At 41.5% G+C, this 18149-nt stretch overlaps 1 protein-coding gene across 6 annotated transcripts in view; it reads right to left on the bottom strand.

The window, feature by feature from the left end:
- LOC130275997 (G-protein coupled receptor 22-like) overlaps positions 1 to 18149 on the bottom strand; it is a 430686-nt gene that overhangs the window by 244722 nt on the left and 167815 nt on the right. For all 6 annotated transcript variants that reach the window (XR_008844981.1, XM_056524776.1, XM_056524775.1 and 3 more), the window contains exon 2: positions 12424 to 12504. The gene's annotated coding sequence lies outside the window, so the exon portion shown is untranslated. The remainder of the gene's footprint in view (positions 1 to 12423; positions 12505 to 18149) is intronic.

The raw sequence follows: 18149 nt of genomic DNA, 5'->3' as shown, positions 1-18149 counted from the left end.
GGATCAGTCAAATTCTCCTCTCCACATCAAGGATATAAAACCTTGTGGCGGCCTTACCTGTTCCACATCGTCTTTATTGTATGAAAGCACTCGGCTAAAGTTCATCAACTTGATGTATGTTATAGCTGGAGTGCGGGAGGGGGCAGTGATAGGTGGACTGTCCACACTTGTCTGCCAAGCAACAGTTAGACACCGTGGGGGAATCGGGAAAGATTTATTGGCTTCTCCTGGACATTTCACTGTTGGCTTTTCTTCCATGTCCTCTTCACGGGCTGGACAACTAACCTTATCCATCTTATGCTGACAGCTTCTCTAATAAACACACTTCATTTCTACTGCTGCCTATTGATCAAACTCGTCTTTTAAGAGGCGCAGACGGACCCAAACCCATAAACATCCATACATGTCAACTAGTAGTCAAAAAGTAGTCATCTCATTGAATTCGAAATATGTAAATGCATTTAAGCTGCTAATGTTTTGATATTATGATGCAGATACAAAAAGATGGATAGAGGAAGGTTGCAATCACTTCCAGTCTCTAGGGCCTGGGGGGGGGGGGGGGGGATGCACAAAAAATACATTTGCCTTATGGAATAGTTGGGGGCCCTATTGTACATTTTGCTTTAAAGTAGTTTTCTGGGAAGGAAAATATACTAAGAAAGGGCTCTGGTGCTGCCAAAACTAAAAAAATACTCACCTTTCCCCCAATGCTGCAGTCCCTCCAGCTCTTAGCCTCTAGTCTTCTTGGCTTCTTCCTGTGGCGTGGCAACTATGCAGGAACTGCCTGCTCAATCACTGGCCTTAGTAGTGACTTGCCTTAGCGACTGGTTGGCTGAAGGAGCAGTTCACACTAGATATAATGTCACAGGAAGCAAGAAGAAGCCAACAGGACAAGTGAGCCGGGGGGACTGAAGTGGTGGGGGATTGGAGCAGGTGAGTATTCTTTTATCTTATTTTTATATGTTTTGAAGCACCTGGGGCCCTTTCTGAATATATTTTTGTCCTCAGAAGGTTATCGCTGGGCAGACGGTAATTACATAGAAATATAGACTGATCAATGATTTCCCCACACCCCTTCTTAGTAGATAATTAAAAAAAAAAATCTATAAACTACACATCCCCTTTTAAGTTACATAGCACTTGAAAAGCTACTGAGGAGTCAGTGAAATGTGATTCTAGGCTGATACACTTTACCTGATACACATTAACAAGTTGATAAGACAAGGAGAGAGGTTGGTGTGTAAGTAAATTACCTACTTATAAAATTTTAGCTTTTAAGTGTCACTGCATGTAGAAGTCTCCAAAATCGTAAGGAATAGAAAAAAACCATAGTATATTAGAATGGTATATTTCTCATTATGTACATAAAACTAGAAATACCCTTTAAGTGCATATACACTTTGTACATCCCTAATATGTGGGTTCTAATTCAATAACCAGTAATAGATTCTTGCATGTGGATACCAGGTTGAGTCACAGTTGTAAGCAGCTGGAGACCCCCAGTACAGCACTTAGGGTAGTAGTCACCAGGCTTTCTAGAGACTTTGAATGGCATACTAAGAAGCGATATGGTACATTAAATAATAATGCAGATTTTAAATGACATTTACAGTGGAGAGTTTGCAAAACTCTGATCCCCCTGCAACTCCAGCTAGTTGTCCCCCCCCCCCTAGATACCCACTATCAAAGACCATGTCTATTATTTTGACATATTTAGTGAGGTGCTGTATTGTTTTGACAAAGAATGAAAATTTCTAATAATTCACACTATGTTTACCGCACAGCCTCTTGCTGCCTCAGAGGATATGATCTCTGCCTCGAATAGAAAACAGCGCTAACAATTACTTCATTGAATTTATTGTTTTAAAAGGGAAAACATGTAACACAAAGCTTGTATTCTGCAGACACTGAATGCATTTCATCCATTGTTACGCCTGTCAAACCCTCCCAGATGCACATGGTGGGGAAATTAAGAAAATTAGGGAATAAAAACACTGTTTTCTATTATTAAAGCCAAATGAGCAATGAGTGGTTGGTAAATAGATCTCGGGAGATGAAACAAGCGTAATTAATTTCTGATTTATGACTTTGTTCTGGGATTTACCGATACAGCCATAACATTAAAACAGGTGAAATGAAGAATGCCGATTATTTATGACAATGGACCCAGCCAAGGGGTGGGATATATTAGGCAGCAAGGGAACTCTTATTTCTTGAATTCATATCATGGAAGCTGGAAAAATGCAGTGCAGCATTTCAATACAGCATTGTCTTAGCCTCCAAATCTCTTTATATACAACATATATGCTGTCTGTATTTGTACTCATGTAATGGGGAGATGTGCTCTTTAGAGAAAAAAAGAAAGAAAAGGAGTCAGATTCTCTCCTGGAAAACTTTCCATCCACCACATTGTCAGGATGAACTTTTGCCTGCAAAGCTCCTTGTGGAAGAAGAGCCTGAGCTGCATGAGCCATCCTGCCACTGTTGTCTTCATAACAAGGGTCACTGACACACACTATTTTCAAAAGCTCTTTGATACAATTGCCACAGCAGCACTTCAAATACTCAACCGGCTTTTTGATGCCTTGAAAAAAATATCCATGAAAAATTGAGCACAGGATGAAAGATGTCTCTGAGCTAAGGAAGAGCATCAGCTGTAGCACTCCATAGAGACTTGCATCGACCCAGGGAGGATGCTATACTGCACCAAGGAGACAAGTGCTTGTAATATAGCAACAGCTGGAGCAAGGTGAACTACAGCTTATGCATAGGTGTCAATACACCCTGTTGTAACATCCAAATAGGGTAACTGATGCAAACTAGTCATCTTAAGGAAATGTCCCCAACATGACCTACTGTATTTTTCGCCGTAAAAGACGCACTTTTTCTTCCCCAAAACTGGGGGGGAAAAGTCAGTGCGTCTTATACGGCGAATACACCCCTATCGCGGCGGTCCCTGCGGCAATCAACGGCCGGGACCCGCGGCTAATACAGGACATCACCGATCACGGTGATGCCCTGTATTAACCCTTCAGACGCGGCGATCAAAGCTGACTGCTGCGTCTGAAGGGAAAGTGACACTAACCCGGCTGTTCAGTCGGGCTGTTCGGGACCGCCGCGATTTCACCGCGGCGGTCCCGAACAGCCCGCCTGAATAGCCGGGTAAGTGCTTACAGGACACCGGGAGGGACCTTACCTGCCTCCTCGGTGTCTTCTCCGTTCAGGGCTCCCCTGTATGGCCGGCTCTCTCCTTCCTCGTCATCACGTTGTCACGTACGTGCATCGGCGTGCATCGGCGTGCGTAACGACATGATGACGGTGACGGAGAGCGAGGATACCCGGCCGGCAGCAGAGATGTTCAGCAGCAGGCCAGCAGCAGAGCGACGGGGACACGGCGACAGCGATGGAGCGACATCCAGGGCAGCGGTGACGGGTCTGGATCGGCGGGGACACGTGAGTATTACCTCCTATGCAGTGGTCTTCAATCTGCGGACCTCCAGATGTTGCAAAACTACAACTCCCAGCATGCCTGGACAGCCAATGGCTATTTCTGGCCTACAGAGAGCCTCAATAGGAGGTGTAGAACACTTTGCCTTGCAATAACATGCATAGGGAGTGTGCTGTGTTAGTAAAATAATACTGTTATTCAGTGTGACATGCTAATAGAATCACTGCCACAGAGTGACACAATGACAGAGCCTGGAGGTGGCATCAGTATGAGGAGACCCTACAGTGGCTGAATGACACAGCGTGGAGGTGGTGATAGCATGAGGAGACCATATAGTGTCTGAATGACACAGCGTGGAGGTGGCGACAGCATGAAGAGACCACATAGTGGCTGAATGACACAGCGTGGAGGTGGCCGCAGCACGAGGAGACCATATAGTGACTGAATGACCCAGCCTGGAGTTAGCGGCAGAATGAGGTGACCATATAGTGGATGAATGACACAGCCTGGAGGTGGTGGAACCGTATGGAGGCCACATGGCAGCACAGTGACACAGCGGCAATTGGAAGACATGGACTGCTCCCAGGCCATGCCAACTGAGGATTGTTTCTGAGGAACCCACTGACTGTTGACTGGGGGTGTCAGATGTCACTTGTGAGGAAGTGGATAACTGAGTTAACCAGTCAATAATGGCAGATGGGTGGCTGGTCAAGACACGACCGCTAGCTGATACCGGGAGCTCAGGCCTCTCGTTGTGACTCCTGCTGCCACTCTGTCTGCACCTGAGGAATTTAGGCCTATGCCACTCCTCTGTGCACGTCCTGGCACTTCTCTGCCTGACATACTTAGTGCATATATGAAAGGAGGACAATACACTCCACTGCGCTTGCTTAAAACAGTATTTGTCTAGAAAAATAGCAGGTGTGTACTTTTGGCTGGCCTTTCACAGTAACTAGGCCCTTAAGACTTTAACAGGAACAAAATCGTTCACCACCTATATACACACAGGTTACACTTAATAGAGAACAATACGCTCCGCCACGCAACCTGTATTAGGCACTAATAGCAGGTGATTATGGCTTTTAGTGCTCTGTTCACCCTAACTGGCTGGCTACCATTAGCTTTTCAGTAGTTATGCAAACCAGTGCTGCAGCACACAGTCGCTGTCTAGTACACCCAAAATTGCACTCTCTCTCTCTCTCTCAATCTCTCTCCCTTCCCTATAGTACTTCTAGGCTGGATTTGGGCTTGAGGTGAATCGCTGCTGTAAAAATGCCTTTCTGTGCAGCACACTGCTCTCTGTCCCTCTCTCTCTCCACAATAGGACGTTGATGTGAGTGGCAGCAAGATGGCTGCCGCAAGATGGCTTCCGATTATATAGGGCTGTGAAGTGGCTTGCTGATGATGTGATTCAGGGTCATCCTGCCTAGCCGTCTTCCAGCCTTCCCAGAGTTTCTTTCCCCATGTCCTGACATGTGGAGCTGCCATCTTAAATGCCTTAGAGCCTGGACCACACTAAATTGAATTTAATGAAGCGATTCGTGCGATCGAATCACGGTGATATTCAGATCCATTGCAAAGCCAATTTTTTCTGAAATTCGTAATGAATTCGGATTCGTCAGATTTGATTCGCTCATCCCTAATCCTGCGCATCAAATCTGTGCAGGATCCTGTACTTGTGAACGTACCCTTAAAAGGTAACTGACATTAGAAAAAGCTTTTGACATGTTGTCCAGCCAAGTCAAAAGTTTTAATAGCATCGGGTGTCACAACTAAGACCTGCTGCGATCACTAGTTATAAGGTGGGAAATTGGTGGTAGTAGCCAAGTGTTTATTTGTTCTCGGCTTTGAACCTGGACACAAATGTTATTTGGGGTAGTCCTACGTCCCATTACCAGATAGGGTGCTCTTGTCTGTATCATGTAACAGGAGCACATACATTAAGGTTATAGATGCCCTGGATAGATGCAGATAAAGATGAGAAGTTGACGTCATTCACTTTGATCCATAATATAAGTCCTTTTGTATAATGAAAGTGCTTTATTCATCCTGTCTCATAACATAAACCTCACAATGAATATGCCTCATAGTCATACTTGCCAATGCTAACACTTGCCAACTCTTCCAGCATGTCTGTAAATGCTGGCAAATCTCCCTGGCACCCCTCATATTCACCTTTCTCCATACCTGCACTTTCTTCTACTCCTGGGCACCACTGTAGACAATGTCGTGACGCTGAGGGGCACCTGAATATTGTCTGCCACAGCCCCTGAGAGCGGAGGGAAGTACAGATACAGGAAGAAGAAGGTAGCTGAGTGTCTGGTCTGCTGTCTGTAAAGGGATAGTTTGGGATTAGTGTTGAGTGCGGATAATCGAAATGCAAATTTTTATGGCAAATATTGGCACTTCGCGATTTCACAAATATTTAGAATATGGGGATATATATTCGTAATGCCCAATATTCTTTTTTTTTTCCCTCTAATATGCGAATATGAAAATATTTGCATATTCGCGAATATCGGCACTTCCAGTCAGAGGACACTGATCCCTCCCTTCTTTTAGGTGAAAGATATAATCACGCATGCGCTCTATGTGAATTTCCTTCCGAATTTTCACATGAAAAAAATAAAAGAGAATGAATATGCCAATTTCACAAATTGAATTTGGATGAATTTGGAAAAGGATGAATATTCGTCCATATATTAGCGAAATATCGCAAATTTGAATCTGGCCTATGCCGCTCATCACTATTTTGGATATGTCTGGGGTCTGAAAATTGGGCTTCAGTGTCTGTAAGCAAGAGCGTGTGCCACTTTCCTGGGCAATGCATTGGCTGACTGTTATAGCTGACCATGCTGTCCAGGAAAAGCCAAAAACATGAGTGAATTGACTCCTGCTACTTGGACACTAAGGTCATTTACAAGGGATACAGAAACTTTTTTTTGGAAACAATGTTCCATACGGTCCCTACATCCTTCTAACTATTTGATAACTTTTCTAACATGTCTATGACTTTAATGATAACAATTTTGAAAAACGTATTAACCTAAGAGACAAAATGTTCCCACACAGGAAGTTAGGATTTATTAATCTCGAAATGTTCCTTTTTATTACACGCTGATAATCAAAGCAAGTAAAATGGCATAAACCTCCGAAAAAAAGAATCTACTTATAGAAAGTGACTGGTAATACCTGCTAATTAACCGTTTTAGTAGTGAAGTGAATTTAATACTGAGGAGCAGCTGAGTCATTTCACATGAAAAGATACAATTTTTATCCATTGAATGAAGGAGGATTAGGTCCTTTCAAGCAGATATTGGAGTCTGAATGGAGGGGGAAAAATATAATATCGGAGCCAAATCCTTGGGCACCAGTAATGTCTGCAAAGAAGTGAATGACCTCATTAAGTGCTGTATCTGCCAGATCTCAGTGCAATAAATAAGACTGGTGAAAAGCGCTATTTTATGTTTGAGAAGATGTATAAATGTGGAAGATGCAGCCATTAGGAGAATAAACACCTCATTCCGGGCTCAGAAGACTATGGCTCCCCTATTCCTTCTCCATCTCTATTTTTGGCCTTCTGTGGCTATATATATTGTTTATTACACTTGACCGTCACATTTAATCCAGTTTGAAGGCACATTGTAAATGTTACTAATTAAAAGTAACAGCTCTTGGATCCGATTCTTTGCTTTGTCGAGGATTTTATGTCTCAGACAATATCAACTAACAGGCAACTAAGGCGTTTCACTCTGTGTCTTTATGTTCTCCTTACTATGATGATTCTGCTTAAAGGGGTACTCCGGAGGGGGAAAAAAAAATTTGATTCAACTGGTGGCAGAAAGTTAAACAGATTTGTAATTTATTCTATTTAAAAATCTTTATCCTTCCAGTACTTATCAGCTGCTGTATGCGCCAGAGGAAGTTGTGTAGTTCTTTTCTGTCTGACCACAGTGCTCTCTGCTGACACCTCTGTCCATATCAGGAACTGTCCAGAGCAGGAGAGGTTTGCTATGGGGATTTGCTCCTACTCTGGAAAGTTCCTCTAGCATGCAGCAGCTGATAAGTGCTTGAAGGATTAAGATTTTTAAATAGATGTAATTTACAAATCTGTTTAACTTTTTGGCACCAGTTGATATATATAAAAAAATTCCACTGAAGTACCCCTTTAATAAGGGGTACCCTCGGGGCTGAATTTGAATAAAAAAGTTGTTCCATAGTAATATTAATAGTTTTAGGTACATTTGCTTACAATAGAAAACACCAGATATGTTTGTTGTACTTTCAAGCAGAGCAGTACTTCATTTTTGTTCTAATGTCAGGGCAAGGTCATATTGGGGCCATATTAGGCATCTTTATTAGTCAAAAGTTATTGATTTTATATAAGGTGATTTTACTGCATCAGATCTGTATCATAAAGACAACCTCCATTCCTCTACATATGAACCTTTTCTGTACGATACTGCAACAAGGAGAGCCTCTCAGTAAGTCCGGGCAGAGCTGGGGAAGATGGCGGCGATGGTGCAGAGGCCGTTGATGCTGGGGGAGGACCTGCGGCAGTTACCTGAGATCACGCCGGGACCGGCCCGCAGAAAGGAGGAGCAGGTAAGTGGAGGCGGCGGCATCAGAGGCAGCAGTAAGATCGCTGTAAAGTGATCTTCACTGCTGCTTCTAGGAATTTCAAAACTACAACTCCCAGCAGTGTGCCATGTGGGGCTTTTTTTTTTTTTTTTTGCTGTTTTGGCACTGTAGGGGCTTCCTAAATGTGACATGCCCCCCAAAAACAATTTCACCAAATTTTGCTTTGGCTCCTTCTCTTCTGAGCATTGTAGTACGCCCGAAGACCACTTGACGCCCGCACATGGGGTATTTCCATACTCACAAGAAATGGGGTTACAACTTTAGTAAAAATTGTAAATTTGAGGAAAAAACTTAATTTTTGTGAAAACTTTTTTTTCCATTTACACTTCCGACTTAACCAAAAAAAGTCGTCAAACACCTGTGGGGTGTTAAGGCTCACTGTACCCCTTGTTACATGCCATGAGGGGTGTAGTCTCTAAAATAGTATGCCATGTGTTTTTTTTTTTTTGCTGTTATGGCACCATAGGGGCTTCCTAAATACAACATGCCCCCCAAAAACCATTTCAGAAAAATTTACTCTCCAAAATCCCATCGTCACTCCTTCACTTTTGAGCCCTCTACTGTGCCCGCAGAACACTTTACTTTCACATATTAGGTATTTCCTTACTCGATAGAAATTGGATTACATATTTTGGGGGGCTTTTTCTCCTTTTACCTCTTGTAAAACTGAGTCTAAAAGAACAAGTTAGTGTAAAAAATGTTGATTTTGAATTTTCTCCTTCACTTCGCTGCTAATTCCTGTGAAAAACTTTATGAATGTCATTTTGAATACTTTGAGGGGTGCAGTTTTTATAATGGGGTCATTTGTGGGGTATTTCTAATATGGAGGCCTCTCAAATCCACTTCAAAACTGAACTGATCCCTGAAAAATTCAGATTTGGAAAATTTTGTGAAAATTGGAAAATTGCTGCTGAACTTTGAAGCCCTCTGATGTCTTCCAAAAGTAAAAACATGTTAACTTTATGATGCCAACATAAAGTAGACATATTGTATATGTGAATCAATGTATAATTTATTTGGTATGTCTATTTTCCTTACAAGCAGAGAGCTTCAAACTTAGAAAAATGCAACATTTTCAAATTTTCATGAAATTGTGCAACTATCGACAAAAATTTACCACTATGTTAAAGTAGAATATGTAATGAAAAAAAATTTCGGAATCAAATTCATAAGTAAAAGCATCCCAGAGTTATTAATGCTTAAAGTGACAGTGGCCAGATGTGAAAAAAATGCTCTGGTCCTTAAGGTGAACATGGGCTTGGTCCTTAAGGGGTTAACGGACCCTGAAGAGGTCAAGCACCAATGGGTTGTGACGATTCCCATTGACTTTGCATGAGGTCTCCATTCCACAAATAACTCTAGAATGTTAACACTGTAGAAAGTTTGTGTGGAAGGGGCTTCCTAGCCAATCCTTCCTCTCCCAGGAGAGAAAAGGCTTTGATTCGGTTCTGGCATCTTCTCCTTCAGCTAATACCTTGCTACTCTACCTGGAAAGGATTGAGGCTAATACTACAGCTCCTGTGGAGAACTTATAAAGCTCCGATTAACCTCAAGTCCTGTCTAAGGGGATATCAAGATTCATGATGGAAAATAGGATAATTTAGAGAATGGGAGGATCAGTGGTCTTATTAAAGACCTTCAGGGCTTCAGGATGGGCCCAGAGACTTTGTGGCTTACCACATCACATATTTCACCAAGTCCTGCATCTTACTGTGGAAAATGTAGCTCAAGTATTGTGAGCATGGTAATCATTGTGTATGTGACATACTGGGAGCTAACTAGCAAAGACCCCTTCAACTAAGTAATTTTAGGACCTGTCCTCACTCTTAAAGCTGGAGCGAAAAATAAGCTGTCTCAAACCTAATACATCTTTTGCCTTCTAAAACTACCACCATCAGTGCACCCGCTATCACTGTGCTGGCGGAGTGAGAGTAGAGCCACTTCAAGTACTGTAGCACACGGGAATCGGTGACATCCACCACTACTACCTCCTTCATCTGTATAGCTACCTGCTGGGAGCACTACTCACTGCACACAAACCCCAGGTTACCACATAAAATTTATCCCACAAAAAAAAAAAAAAAAAAAAAAACAACATGTCCCCATGAATGGTACTGTTGACTTTTCTGCCACTGGAAAAGACACTGGAGTGCAGTGGAGGGAAAGGCAGCTCCCAGTCCCTTTACTTCACTCAGGACTAGGGCTAAATGGGGTCAATAAGAGCCACTAAAAGAAGGTTAATCCTCTCGGGTGGTGGATCTCTGCATTAGAAGACACAGGCAACGCTAATGCCAGCTGAGAGCCAGGTCTGGCATATGACTTTTGGGAAGTTTCTGATGCTGAGCAGTATAGGGACGCTGATACAGTTAGGGACGCTGTCTTGAAATAGTTAGAGGCTAGGTGGACAGAATTTATTTTGTTATATGTGCTGTGGTGTGAAGTATAAAGCTAGCTGTAACACATTTCAAACACATACTATGGTATTGGAATGCATTTTGAGATATAGCATGTAGATGCAACTTTATTTCTATCTTCACAGTTGTAAACAATAAAAAAAATATACCTTACAATAAAAAAGGTAGAAAATAAAATAAAAACCAGTCATAGAATTGATGCTTTAATGTTTCCTCTCCCCACCCAAAAAAAAAAAAAAAAAAAAAAAAAAAGAAAACTTGATAAAGAAGTTAGTTACACAGTGATGATAGTACTGAACATAGAACTTATTTCACAAAAAAAAGTTACTTGGAAAACGACAAAGACATTTGTGCTTGAGGCATAATATATTGAGTCCTGAAGGGGTTAAGGCACAAGGAGAAAAACACCAACTCATTGGCGTGAAGGCCTCTGCGTCCTGGAACCTCATAATAGATTCCCTGTCATCTTTCAATGTAATGCAAATGTCCTTCCTAAGTAAGGCCATATAGCCCAAAGGCTTCCATGTGTAATGCAGTCTACTGTATTCTCATTGCTTTGCTATAGATTTAGTCTTGTAAAGAAGAAGGGGGAAGGTCAGCACTGTATATAAATAATACATTGCTCCCACTACTACGAGTAATGTAATATGTAATAAGAATTCAAGTAGAGAAAACAGACATGGCCGCACATCCACAATATGTATTTTGATCTACTTGCTTCTCAGCATAAATTCAAAAACTAACAGGTTGTAAGTATACATTTTGATCTAAAAGTCTGACTGGGAGCACATGGTAAGTGAGCTTTTCCACCTTGTTCACACTGGTGTGGTGCTGTGTGGCGTCCATTGCTGCCATGGCACAGTGTCTGTGGGGAGGCGCAGCTCTGGTCTGAATGGCATTGGGGCTGCTCTGCCTGTGGGCACTGGTGTTGCGGTGGTGGTTGCCACCCAGTGCTACGCCATTTTATGCTATGGACGTCAGGGGCCCACTCTTAATAGGTGGCCTTGACATGGCGAGCGGGCTTGTACCTTTTGATCAAAATGTATACTAACAAACTGTTAGTTTTTGAATTTATGCTGAGAAGCAAGTAGATCAAAATACAAATTGTGGATGTGCGGCTATGTCTGCTTTCCCTACTTGAATTCTCATAATATGTTATAAGCATTTCCCTTAACCCACGAGTAATGTGTTAAATGGATGGATGTAGTCATGAAGCATTTCACAACTCCAAGAGGCAATGTTTGACTGTTGGGGCCAGTCATATTCTGCAGCTGTATGACTGATGACCTAGGCCAATACCTGCTATTCTCAATGCACCCATGCACCCTGTATTCACAAAATATATAAATGTAATTGCCTAGACTAGTATTCCTTTCACCTGGGGAAAATATATAGTTTATTCCCCCAGCACTATATTTAGTGCCTGTCACCTAGGAATTCACCAGCTCACTATCTTCGCTGTGCCTCTTCAACAAGCAATAGAAAGTTCAAAATGGTAAATTACAACATTTCCCTTCTATATCTAAGGTCCAGCTGTCTCTAGCTTTACCTTCTTGCAGCTGCAGACTCTTCAGGCTCCTCCAGCCAAACATATATAGTCATCTCTCAGTATAAAAGTGATTAAGAATTGGTAACTCTATTGTTGTGAAGTGTTGGGTTGGTGTTAGGTTAAAAAAAAAACCTGGACACTTTTGCCATGTCTAGATTTCAGCATGAATTAACATGGGAACACATGATGTATGAGCTTTCAATAAAGCTTTGAGTCTGGGAAACAATTTTGCCTCCTGGCTGTGAAAAAGAAACCAATGCTGCTGAATACATATAATCTGAATGGAATTATGATGGTGTCATGATTTGGGTCGGATAAGGTTATCTACAATATGGAAGACCAGGACATTGAAGGTTTATGGGAATTCTTACTTTAAAGAAGACATGGAATCCCAATGGTCTTGATCTGTTGAGCTGTTATTATGGAGCTTCTGTCTTGACTTCCTCTTTAAACTGCAATAGCAAAAATAAGACAAATTGAATTAATTGAGCAAAACAACAACCTGGAAGCTGAGACAGTTGCTACAGAGACAATACAATTGTGGAAAAACTTCCAAACAAGACTAAACCTTCTTTATTATAGGAATCCTAAACAACCCTTCTTATTTTCTTTTTTGGGCAAACAGGGCTGCACAATACTATATACTACTCCAATCTCACATATAGAAACCAAAAAATGTGGGGGCAAAACCTTATTAAGCTTAAGAGCAGGGAAAAGGGTCCAACAACTTTCTTGTCTGAGAGCTTTGTATACATTGTGCCAATCCAGTATTGTGAAGTATATTGGGATTTTAAATTCAATTTCCACTTTTTAATACAAAGGCGTTTTAGGTCCTCCACTCTGTTCATAATATATTTTAACATGGCTAATGTTCCTTTTTACTGATAGAGCTCCTAATTCTAATATAATGTAATTATATCATTCTGGTTGCCACCACTAGAGAGCGCTTACTGCATACTGTTTATACATTAATGTCAATAATAAAGGAGTATTCAGTTGGTTCCTAAGCTCCCCCTACTGGAAGGCAGACAGACTTTCCTTATATTATGTCATGACTTTGTATGGGATTTAAAGCTTTTACAAGATCCTATCATCTTATGAAAATGCAGCAAGGAAAAATAAGATCTAAACAGCTTGAAACTACTAGTGGAGTTCTGCAAGAATGCAGCTTGTTGCATGGCTGTAATATTTGCAGGAATGAAATGACTGCTCTGCCAATATTAATTTACCAAAACTGCATCAATAAAATGGATATATTGATAGAAGCATCTGCAAAAGAAGCATTAATGAAATGCTGCTTCTTAAGTGGGAAAGGGTACAGTACAAACGTCTTCTACATGATCAATAAGATGGGAACAAGAATTGATTACTTGACTGATGTATCTAGATCAGGGGTCTCAAACTCAAATTATCAGGGGGCCACTGGAGGTAGAGGCTGGGCCACATGCGCCCCTCACATATAATGCTCCATCATGCGCCCCTCACATATAATGCCCCCATATAGATATGATCCCATCAGGTAGGGCTCCCCCGTAGGTACACAGGCCCCCATATAGATATGACCCCCATCAGGTAGGGTTCCCCAGTAGGTACATAGGCCCCATATAGATATGACCCCCATCTGGTAGGGTTCCCCAGTAGGTACATAGGCCCCCATATAGATATGACCACCATCTGGTAGGTACACAGGCCCCCAGATAGATATGACCCCCAACAGGTAGGGCTCCCAAGAAAGTATAGAGGCCCCAGATAGATATGAACCCCATCAATGATGGGGGTCATATCTATCTGGGGGCCGGTCGACCTACTGGGGAGCCCTACCTGATGATCAGGTAGGGGTTCCCAATAGGTGTAGAGGCCCCCCAGATGGATATTACCCCCGGCAGGTAGGGCTCCTATTTAAACAATTATGCCCCCTAAGAAGATAGGTTAGCCCCTGGTCATAGGCAGGTCCTCCCTTATTGAGTCATTAGGCAAGTTAAGGTATTTCACTGCTACAGCGCTTACATCTCCCTGCTGCAGCTTAAAATGAACCTTCTTTGCCGGGATGCGCGCGTTAGGTGACGTCATTACATGCGCCACGCAGGACGTCAGCGTCCCGTCGTCACCAATCACGCGTGCATCCCTCCAGGAAGGCTTCCAATCGGCTGCAGCAGGTCGATACAAGTACAGTAGCAGTGTGTGCCGACTTGTGTGAAAGCTTCCGGCACTTAGCGCTGCTTGCCCAAAGCAGGGCTAAATGCCTGAAGAAATCACCTGCCCGGCGCCCAGGCCGCAAAATTTCATTCTGCGTGCCGCAAATGGCCTATGGGCACGGAGTTTGAGACCTCTGATCTAGATAATGTGATCCTGCCCTTCATTAAATAAATGCATCCACATTGAGCTGCACGTTTGCTTTGTCTCATGGGTGTCTTGTACTGGGAGGTGTCCAGTGCCATGGTCTCAAGAGTCCAAAAGTAAATCACAAATCTTATAAATCCAGTATATTTTTATAATACATAGGATTTCTTTTCAGAGATGCTGGTAACCAGTGTTTTCCCACTAAAGAGTTAAATGGCATTTGCATCGTGATTTCTAGGAAATTAGAATTTGATCACTATTGTTTTCAGATTGGAAAATGTATAGGGCACAAACATAGGAGCAGTTGTCATTATAGGTTGCCTTCATAGGAAAATTTGAAAATGGCTTTGGGTTACATGGCATTACCTCTAAAATAACAGACAATAGAGATCACCATTGTTTCAGGGGTGGTTTGTTTTGGTTGCAGTGCTGTATATCGTTCAACGGGGATCAAGGTATCCAGTGGCTAGTCTTCTCCAAAATCATCCTCAAGAAGGAGAAATTACAATGTAGGACATAATGAAACAAAGGAAGAATAGTAGTGAGAGCATTACTATTCTTCTTTTGTTTCATTACTTGCTAACACTTTAGTTGCATGTAAGCGCACCTCCGACATTGCCACACCACCCGTCTATCCTCTCATCTCAATACCCACTGGAATCATCAAGACCATTATCTCAGAGTGCAGTGCTGGAACTGTTTCTTTCACCACTAGCAATATAGGACATGAAGCCACCATGCAGCTATAGAGCACTAGTCTATTTCCACTAATAAAAGAGTACTCCGGTGGCAAACTCTTTTTTTTTTTCTTTTAAATCAACTGGTGCCAGAAAGTTAAACAGATTTGTAAATTACTTCCATTAAAAATTCTTAATCCTTCCAGTACTTATTAGCTGCTTAATACTACAGAGGAAATTATTTTCTTTTTGGAACACAGAGCTCTCTACTAACACCACGAGCACAGTGCTCTCTGCTGACATCTCTGTCCATTTTAAGAACTGTCCAAAGTAGGAGAAAATCCCCATAGCAAACACATGCTGCTCTGGACACCAGTTGATTTAAAAAATAAAAAAGTTTTCCATCGGAGTACCCCTTTAATTGTATTTTAAACTCTGCTCTTATTCTTGCACATGCAATATAGACATACTTTCTTAGTGTCTTTAGCCAAAAGAGCTATCCCAGCAGTAGACATTGTGATAGATGTTGTCATCATTTTCTGACTACCACTTCCTTCCAACGTCTATATGGGAGATGTGGTAGTTTGAGATTGTACTGATGGTTGTAGTAAGATGTGAGATATTAATCCTACAAAACCAATGCCAAAGTATTCTATGCTACCTGCACAAATATATACTCCTACAGAAACAAGGTAGACTTAAATCATGATGAACACAAATATTCTTTATTGAAAATCACACATAAAGACAAACGGTGAATAAAATCACATAAAAGCACAGAACAAACACAGTAAGAAAAATCCCCACAGGTAAGTGGCAAAATACTCTTGGATGGGGAAAGGAAAATTTTCCCCGGGATGCCAGAAACTATATGTAGTAAAATCTCAATATAAATATCAGGGGATATATATATATATATATATATATATATATATATATATATATATAAAGTGCAAGAATCTCGGCAATGAAAAAGTGCTACAGTGCTTTGTAAACATAACATTACAGGTCATTTGTCATACCACCGGATATATTGCACTTCCCCTGAAAACTCCCAAGTGGATTTGCACCCAGACTATGTGATCAAGCGTAACGCCAGCCTGCCATTTCCAGCATTATATAGCTATATATGCATCCATAGTCTGGGTGCATATCCACTTGGGAGTTTTCAGGGGAAGTGCAATATATCCGGTGGTATGACAAATGTACTGTAATGTTATGTTTACAAAGCACTGTAGCACTTTTTCATTGCCAAGATTCTTGCACTTTATATATATATATATATATATATATATATATATATCTCCCCTGATATTTATATTGAGATTTTACTACATATAGTTTCTGACATCCCGGGGAAAATTTTCCTTTCCCCATCCAAGAGTATTTTGCCACTTACCTGTGGGGATTTTTCTTGCTGTGTTTGTTCTGTGCTTTTATGTGATTTTATTCACCGTTTGTCTTTATGTGTGATTTTTCAATAAAGAATATTTGTGTTCATCATGATTTAAGTCTACCTTGTTTCTGTAGGAGTATATAAGATGTGAGATAGTAAAACACAGGTGATAACTCTCAAGGACATGCTCATCTACATCTGTACTGCAAGCCATGTGAATGACATAAAGAGGCACAGATCTGGTTGGGTCTAGTTGTACAATGTCTTGATGATTATTGTTTTGTCCTCATCTACCCCACTAGGTGGTAACTATCCAGCATAGATATAGAATAAAGAAGAAATTATATAAAAGGATAGTGCCTAAAACGTCACTTTTATTGGTGTTTTATCAAAAACGCACCACAAAATTATATTGTGAGCCCGTCACCATTTAAAATAATACAAGTACAAGGCTATCAATGAACACCTGAGCCCTCACAGCTCAGGATTTACACACTAGTCCATTCTCTTGGCCTCAAAAGGACAATAGTGCCATACAAAGTTATTCACTCCAAAAGTGATACTCGCGCCTTCAACGCGTTTCTGCTGGTCTGTTATTGACCAACTTCATCAGGATGGCGATGAGCCGTTATGGAGATTTAGTATAAACTTAAGATGTAGAGTATACACTATAGTTAATTATACACAGTTACTTATGGTATAGGATCAGTTTGGTTTCACTATAATATGTCTACCAGTAACCTGTGAAATAAAAGACCAAGGCAATGAAGTATACACAGAGAATCATTCCTATTATGACACTTATCCTAGTTTGACTTTTCCGTGCCTGTGAATACAATGAAGTTTTCGCCTGTAATGAAAAAGTAGGAGCAACATCTATCCCAGGTCACCGGAGGTATTCATAGCATCTATCCTCCTCGGATACTCGTTCAGTACCTAGGAATAAAAAAGCATACATTTTGCTCATATTGTGTCACCCCCATAGCCTGCAAAAAAACGTTTATACAGCAAAGCTGTTACTCACGGGAACGCTGCTCATTCAAAAGTCCAGGGCGCCGAACAGAACCTGCAGTAGCGCAGGGAGCAGTGACTTATTGGCTACCCGTTCTAGCATCTTGCCTCATATCCGGTTCCGGACCCCGTGCGTCAGCAGTGTGCCGTCCCCTGTTTGACGTCAACAGAGCCGCGCGCACTGGGGATGCCGTGTTCGCACATAGGGAATCCCCACTCACGTCATGTTGAGTCTGTGGCCGGAGAGGAGGCTGTTCGTAAATGCTCACACTTGGTTTCTTTGTATATGTCTGTTATAGAGCACTGTGATTGACCACTACTATATGTTTTTAGCTTATGAGGATTTACAAATATGCAAATATACACAACTTTGTATCACATCCATTATTAATACTTATAAGGAGATGTACATATACCCCCATATATGGACAAATGATCTTCCCATAATGTATGGTCATGGAAAATCTTATTTGTCATCCTATCCTATATGGGTGATGTCAAGATAATTAACCCTATCCAGGGCTTCATAATGTCTTGATAATTATGTCCAGATCGGGACCTATAATAACATCCAACTGCCGACGGATATACAAAGGGAGGCACCTGTCATTCTGATTACGGTAATGCTTTAGATATACTATCAAACATTTAATAACAAACACCAAACATTATT

The sequence above is a fragment of the Hyla sarda genome, chromosome 6 (genome assembly GCF_029499605.1).
Source record: "Hyla sarda isolate aHylSar1 chromosome 6, aHylSar1.hap1, whole genome shotgun sequence".
Taxonomy (NCBI): Eukaryota; Metazoa; Chordata; class Amphibia; order Anura; family Hylidae; genus Hyla; species Hyla sarda.
Note: the sequence above shows the minus strand (reverse complement) of the source record. Positions and strands in the feature narration are given on the sequence as shown.